At 37.7% G+C, this 7119-nt stretch overlaps 2 non-coding genes across 2 annotated transcripts; one reads left to right on the plus strand and one right to left on the minus strand.

Annotated features, from left to right (window-relative positions):
- Positions 1–216: 216 nt before the first annotated feature.
- trnaa-agc lies at positions 217–289 on the minus strand. Its single transcript has one exon. It is a non-coding gene; the product is annotated as a tRNA-Ala (tRNA).
- A 432-nt stretch (positions 290–721) lies between these two features.
- trnay-gua lies at positions 722–807 on the plus strand. Its single transcript is given in 2 exon segments — positions 722–758; positions 772–807. It is a non-coding gene; the product is annotated as a tRNA-Tyr (tRNA).
- The last annotated feature ends 6312 nt before the right edge of the window (positions 808–7119 follow it).

The raw sequence follows: 7119 nt of genomic DNA on the forward strand, positions 1-7119 counted from the left end.
CTATGGCATGTGTTAAGCGTTTTTTGCACATGGGTATTTACACTTAGAGAACAGCATAAGGACGACAACCATAACATTGGGTGTATTCACCGCATCCTTAAATGTAGGTGATAACTGCTACTATTTTAAAAAACAGAAAAGAACAATTCAGTTAAAACATTTTGGTGTTTGTTAGCATGTTAAAGGCCTTACATTGAATGAAAATGAAAATGTTATTGGAGAATGCGGGCATCGATCCCGCTACCTCTCGCATGCTAAGCGAGCGCTCTACCATTTGAGCTAATTCCCCGGTACGGAAGTCACTCGTCGTTTGTGTATTTATTGCTCGTAAGATACGTAGTCGGTCCAATGTTGCGGTGTAGTGTTTGATATATTTCGCATATCATGCCGAAATACAGTGCGGTAAGGTAGCATTATTAAGCTGTCTAGGTTAGCTCTAACGAATATGAATAATAACAGGGTTTAATAGCTGCTAAGTTATTGAAAGGCTTGCAATGTTAAAGTTCCTTTGGGGGACACCAAGTTACTTGAGATATGTGGGGAAACTCTTACACACAACCATTTAGCTCAAGTGGAAAACAGTAGCGAATGCAAATTTCCCGAAAACACGTTAACCGAACAGGGCGTCCGCCATATTTGTGACTTTACGCAGAAGCAGAGCATAAAGTGTTTTACGAGCCGATCTTATAAATACCCATGGGTTAACAGTAGTCGTCAGCTCCCTTCGATAGCTCAGTTGGTAGAGCGGAGGACTGTAGTGGTTTCCCAGACATCCTTAGGTCGCTGGTTCGACTCCGGCTCGAAGGAGAGAGTTTTTTTTTTTTTCCCCCACCTGAAATTCTGAGCGCTTTTACAAATTTGCTAAGAATTGCTGTTCTATGAAGCTTCTCTAATCATTTCTTTTAATGAAAATGCATATTTCAGATGTTGAAAAAAATGGCTAGTATTGGCAGTTAATGTATTTTTCTAAAAATAAATGCTAATCCATAAAAACAGATTTGATGATTTTCTTAAACTTTCCCACAGAATCGAGTAGATTTTTTGGGTGGATGAAAGATAGAAGTGAGCTTGAAAATGTTTGGCACTGCACTGCCTGCAGTGATGGTCTAGTCAGCACAAATACACAGCATATCCTGCAAATCTGCTGTGCATGTTAAATAAGAAATGATCACACCTGCAAGCACTCTGTTCAAAAAGGGAATTTAAAAGTGATTGTTTAGTGTTTGATTATCTCTCCACTCATGATGAAAACAGACTTTATCACTTTGTTTGACTGTGAAATGACTTATAAAGGTGCTGCGAACACATTCAGATGGATGACTCAGAGACCGTAATTAACAGTTGTGTGGAGGACTGTGGCAAGCGTCACACACTAATAAAGCGCCTTTGTTTATTTCTGTGCTGTTGCACGATTGTTATTCCTCCGTCCACTGATTCTCATTATTTCAATTACAAATTAAAACCCCTGTCCTCTGCTAATGGAGTGCTCATCTTCATGAATCTGTATGAGTTCCTCACTTTATTTCCAAATATTTGTCACGTCTAAATGTCCCACACAAACGAAGCAATTAAAGATGCACTTTTTCAAAACATTTGACCTATACAAAAAATATTTACATACTCTTTAATTAGAAACTCAATGTCAAAGCGAACGTAGCAGGATCCTCATAGTGGAAGCTTCTGACCCATTTAAGCATACCTCATCTTTTTCTTTTTTCTTTTCATCTGACTCATACAATATGACATCTGCCTTCCTCGCACCTCTTTTCCTTTTATATAAAGCCACATAGATGTGCACACAGTGCTTTTCATGCAGAATCAATGAGTCATATTTAAACATTTTAGACAGATGTCAATACTGAAAATGAATGAATGTCTCTCTCACACTCTCTAATTTGTCTCTTTGTTTCATTTAGTGTCCCCTCCGGGGTTTGCAGGTTAGGAATCAACTTTAAGAAATGAGAAAAAAGGTGAAAAAATAATAATAAAATGGGGGGGGAAAGGATGAGAAATATACACATTCAAATAGTAAAGTTCCCATCTCTTGTGATTTGCAAGTCTATGTAAATGTAAAACACCGCTCTTACTAATTTTTGTCATTTAGCTTTTCATGTGTGTCTCACCCAGTTTTCCTTTCTGTTGATGTGTTTTTTCTCTGTGATGTACTACAAATGAAGTTTTTAGTCATTTTGTGATGCTGTGGGCACACCACTTTATTCAGTTTTAATCAGTAACCTCTAAAAAGGCTGAACTAGCATGATTACATATTCATTAGCGACAAGCACAGGCTGCTCAGATGCTCACCATTTAGATAAAAGTGAATTCAAATGAGATCAATTAAGAAGATGTTCTGGGTTATGTCTTTGTGATTGAAGTGAATTCATAATTTTTCAGCCATTACTATCTGACTCATAATATTGCAGCGCCTGTTAGTTAAAATCCAACAAAGATTGACAAATTAAGAGCAGTGTGGAGATTACTTGGAGATGAAAGGCCAATATGAATGCCAGACAGTGCTGCCTTTGAGGCTAAAAGCTGCCAATTTAAAGAGCACAGTGTGAAACTCCTGTTCCCCTCTTTCGCTCGGCGTTGGTAAGCGGTGCTTTGCGTGAATCGTGAAAAAGGTCTGCATGCACTGCCAAGGCCATGAAATACACCTGCGCTCACACATAACCCCACACATAAGATGTCTACAAACTCATAAGCAAGATGAAAGTGTATAAGGGACCAGAAAAGGGAGCAGAGCAAAGGGTGCCATCTGTTCACTTGTATGAATATTTCAGTTAGGTGGAAGTCATATTGTATTCACGCAGATGGCAAGCAGTCAGTGCCTGTGATTTAAAAACTCTCTGCGAGCAATTCCAGATAATGTCCATTTCTTCTTCATCTCCATATCTGTCCTAAATCATCCACTGAGCTGAGAGTCTTTGGGTCAGAAAAAGTATGATCATACCCTAGAATGAATAGTAATTTTAAAGGTAGCAGTAATTCACCGCGGATTCGCTTGGGATGAAGAAATATTAACGTCGAACAGTAATTAGCAAGACTTAAAAGGTATTCCATCTGAAATGAACACAGACACCATCAGCTAGGCTTCACATTATTTTTAAATGCCAAGGATGTAGTTAAATAAAAAAAGCAAGGTCAGATCTTTATCCATTTATGCAACTTCTGGATAGTTCAGGTCTGAACTAGTGATACTCTGGGCAGTTTCGAGGATTTGCCGTCACTGTGTTAATGTTGCAAAAGAACAAAATGATAACGCAGGCCTGTTTATGATACTGTGATACTATGAGCAGTACTGCTGAGGTCATACTGGGGTTACATACAAAGAGATACAGCAGCTGTACACCAAATATTTATAGTTGATTTAGCAGCAGCATTCACATTTATTTTCTCCAAGAAATAGAAGATCCAGTGCTCGGTGATTACCCTGATTACATTTTTAGTGAGTCCTCTTAGTTATCCCAGCTAATAGATCTTTTCTCTGGCGTTTCCAGATGCACAGTGATGATAAGTTATAAAAGAAAACTACATGCGGTCCCGTGTACTGTTACAGCCAAGAGTTTGGATAATATAAGAGGTACTTCATTGTAAAAGTAAGCAATCCCCTATCATATGAATAAATGAGCAGGAACCTTCAACATGCAGTGACCTTTAAGGTTAGCAGTGAGGAGGCGTGCCTCTACTTTTTGGTATTTTTTTTAAAGAATGCATGTCAGATTATCCTCTAAAATGCTTCCAGGTTCACCTGTGCCTGTCGGACTTTAATAGCTTCTGGTCTGCAGACCTTTAGCAGATCAAGAGCGCAGTACAGTACCTTATTCTGTTTCTTTTAAATGAACAATATCATGAAAATCTAATTGGGCATAATGGAATATTGTCACACTTTGTAGATATAGCTTACTTGTTTTAATCGTAATAAACAGAAACGTTTTCTAGTACTTCATTGCTGTGTATATATTTTGAAGTTATTTTTGACCATACCTTCAAAACACAAGTAGTAGTGTGTAAATGAATACAGATCATTTAAGCTATGAAAATGTTTTAATATTTCTTTATATTTTTTGTTTGTTAGAGGGATTAATGGAAAAATTACAGACTGGGATCCATGACAATATAAGTAAAGGTCAGGCTTGACTCAACTTAGACGCGATCTCATTATGTTGAGATCACGTCGTTTGTGTCATTTGTGATCAAGACACAAACTCACCGAGTCACTTTCCAGCCATGCTAAATTACTTAGAAATACTCAAAACAACCCACAAAACTCAAAGAGTGACTCTGAAAAAAAGGCTCAGTCAGCATTTTTCCAGTAGCCACATTATCTTTGGCTTTAGAGTCCGTCCCCTATACAGGCCACTAACATCTGTATTAAGATCTCATTTAAAATGCACCTTTCATGCTGTTGTATAATATGGCTCAAAATTGCACAACTTGGCTCATTTGTGTAACAAAACATGTCAACCTACAATGTTTTAGAGCGGATAAATCCCAATCTTGTCATCCACAAATTGATTGAGCTGGACCGGGTGATCCTGAATCCTTCCTTAGTTATGCTTAGTGTTTGTTCTTCACACTCTTTGTGTCCTCACACACACACACCACTCCTCATTTAACTACTTATTATTACTCCCCTGCTCTCTTCCACAGTGTGTCTTTTGTCCCGTCTTCTTCTGCTCACACCCGTGGTCGTGGCAGATAGCTGCCCCTCCCTGCGCCTGGTACTGCTGCAGGTTTCTTCCTGTAAAAAGGGAGTTTTTTCTTTCCACTATCGCCAAGTGTTTGCTCAAAAGGAGTGTTTGATTGTTGGGATTTTAACTCTGTTATTCTAGGGTCGCTACATCACAATATAAAGCTTCTTGAAGCGACTGCTGCTGTGATCAGTTCAATAAAACTGAACTGAACTAAATGAAAATGAAAATGGAGTTAGAGTAAAAATGTGCCACACTCTTTCTGGGAGATGGATAAACAGATGAACGAGATGCGATAACTCTCACTCACATATAAATGTCTAACATCCTATTCGATAAAGCCACTTGATTAGAGGAAAGATGAAATCAATCAGCCTGATTTTCACTCCTAACTTTATGTAACATCCTCTGCCGTGCGGTGACGTAAAAGAGACGTCAGCCTGTTTTAACAAGCACCGCTGCACCGCATGGTCATGGGAAACTGAGATGCACTCAGCATTCAAGTGCTTGTCTCAGCCTGGTTTAAACCTCACAGCCTGTAAACCATGAACAGTGCAGTCCTTTAAAGCTTTGTTTCATAGGATAGTGAAGCAGGGTGATTTTAACAGCTGGTAGCTGATTGTTCAAATATCAGGAGGTATCTGGTTTAGACGAAGGGTAAAGCATGAACACAGTATAGTGGGATTATTGTGAATATTCATTCTGTCATTGAGGTAATTATTCATGCATCGTTACAGAAGGAGCTTGATCAATAAACTGTTTCTTAACTTCTGTGCTGAGACCTTAATGAGGGGGAAACAGAGGTGCAAGGTGCAAAGGTCATTTTGTAGTTTTTAATGCAGAGGCAGACACAGTATTAAAGTTTTTGAGACTACCTACTCGCCAGTTAACAAATCAAGTTTTTGTTATGCAAAATACCAGCCTTATGGCCAAATAAGGTAATTTCTTAGATAGCACAGTTAGAGAGGGGAGAAGCAGAGAACCTTGCAGTTGTTGGCTAATATTTTATCTCCACCTGTGCCAGACAATGAATGTCAGTGTTACATTTAATCTGTTAATTGTTGAGTTTTGATCCAATTGCTTAATAACATTTGTATAATAAATCAGTTTTTACACATTTAAATAAATAAACAATTCAACTCTTAATGGTTACCAAAAAAGGATAATACTGTATCGTACTGTACTTGTACTACGGAGCTGTCACTGTAACTTGTGCAGGCCTTCAACACAGTAAAAGGGTGCTATCTAGTGGCAGAAAGAAAACAGGGTATGTCCAGCATGTTTCACAGCTGCATATTGACATCATTGCAGACGTCAGCACAGCACAGACACTGCAGTCACAATTATGCTGTTACACCTTGTGATTCACACTCTTTTTTTAATTAGATATATTGTGCACAGCGTAGATGGAAACGAGAGATGAGGCGATTGGGAAACATTCGGGCCTCGGTTTAAAACAATTGAAATGATCGTTTTATGTAGTTTGTAGTATTTATCTCGACATATTCTTTTCCACATAAAGCATAAATGTTTAATTAGGTGAGCTATGTTTGTGTGATCTTTGTATTAGCTTGTCATATTGAAAGATTTAGCGATATTTGTAGAAGATATGCAACATTCAGAAAGCTGGTAGCAGTAACCAGATATTCTATTTTATATTTTTATATTATATTTGAGATGCTCTTTCGTTTAAATGAACATCATTTTTATTTTTTTGTTTTAAATCTAAAAGCACACTGTCATTGTAATGGCCCTTTTTTACCACAAGATGGCTCCAGATACATACAGCGATACATTTTCAAAAGCATGCTGTTCATTTCTTCAGTTTTAACCTGATCATAAATACAATCCAGAGGATGAGCATTAAAATTACATGAGCATCATAAGCATCTATCAGAAATCCGCAGTTTCTTTATGTTTTTGTGTTTGTGTGTGATGGGTGGATGTCTTTTTCAACTTTTTAAAATCCATTTCCATATTTATATTAAAAAGATATTCCCTTGCTTTTATCATTACAATTAATCTAACCATCTATATTCAACATTTAGCCAACAAGTAGCTACAGATATTTTACCATTTAATTGAATGCTGAATATCTGATACTTTTAGGCCAGCCTTTCACTATAGTGAGTCTTTTCTAATCTTGACATATCCCCTGGAAAACACAGATGTACCCTGGCGTATGATGACTCTTTTAGATGAACATATATAAAATTTAAGAGTAACTCTTATTGTGTATTGCTACTGAGCCCTATAGTTTCCTTTAGTAGTGTTAAACACAAAGGAAATGATCTGAAAATAAAACCCCAACCCTTAGATAATGGGATAGCTGTGCTTGAGTTAGGTATTCTGGTACTCCGTCGTCTCCTGCTACTGTCTATGACACATTTGTTGTTGTGTTTTTGCAGTGTTGCCTTAGTTGCCT

The sequence above is a fragment of the Simochromis diagramma genome, unplaced genomic scaffold (genome assembly GCF_900408965.1).
Source record: "Simochromis diagramma unplaced genomic scaffold, fSimDia1.1 OVJJ01000602.1, whole genome shotgun sequence".
Lineage (NCBI taxonomy): Eukaryota > Metazoa > Chordata > Actinopteri > Cichliformes > Cichlidae > Simochromis > Simochromis diagramma.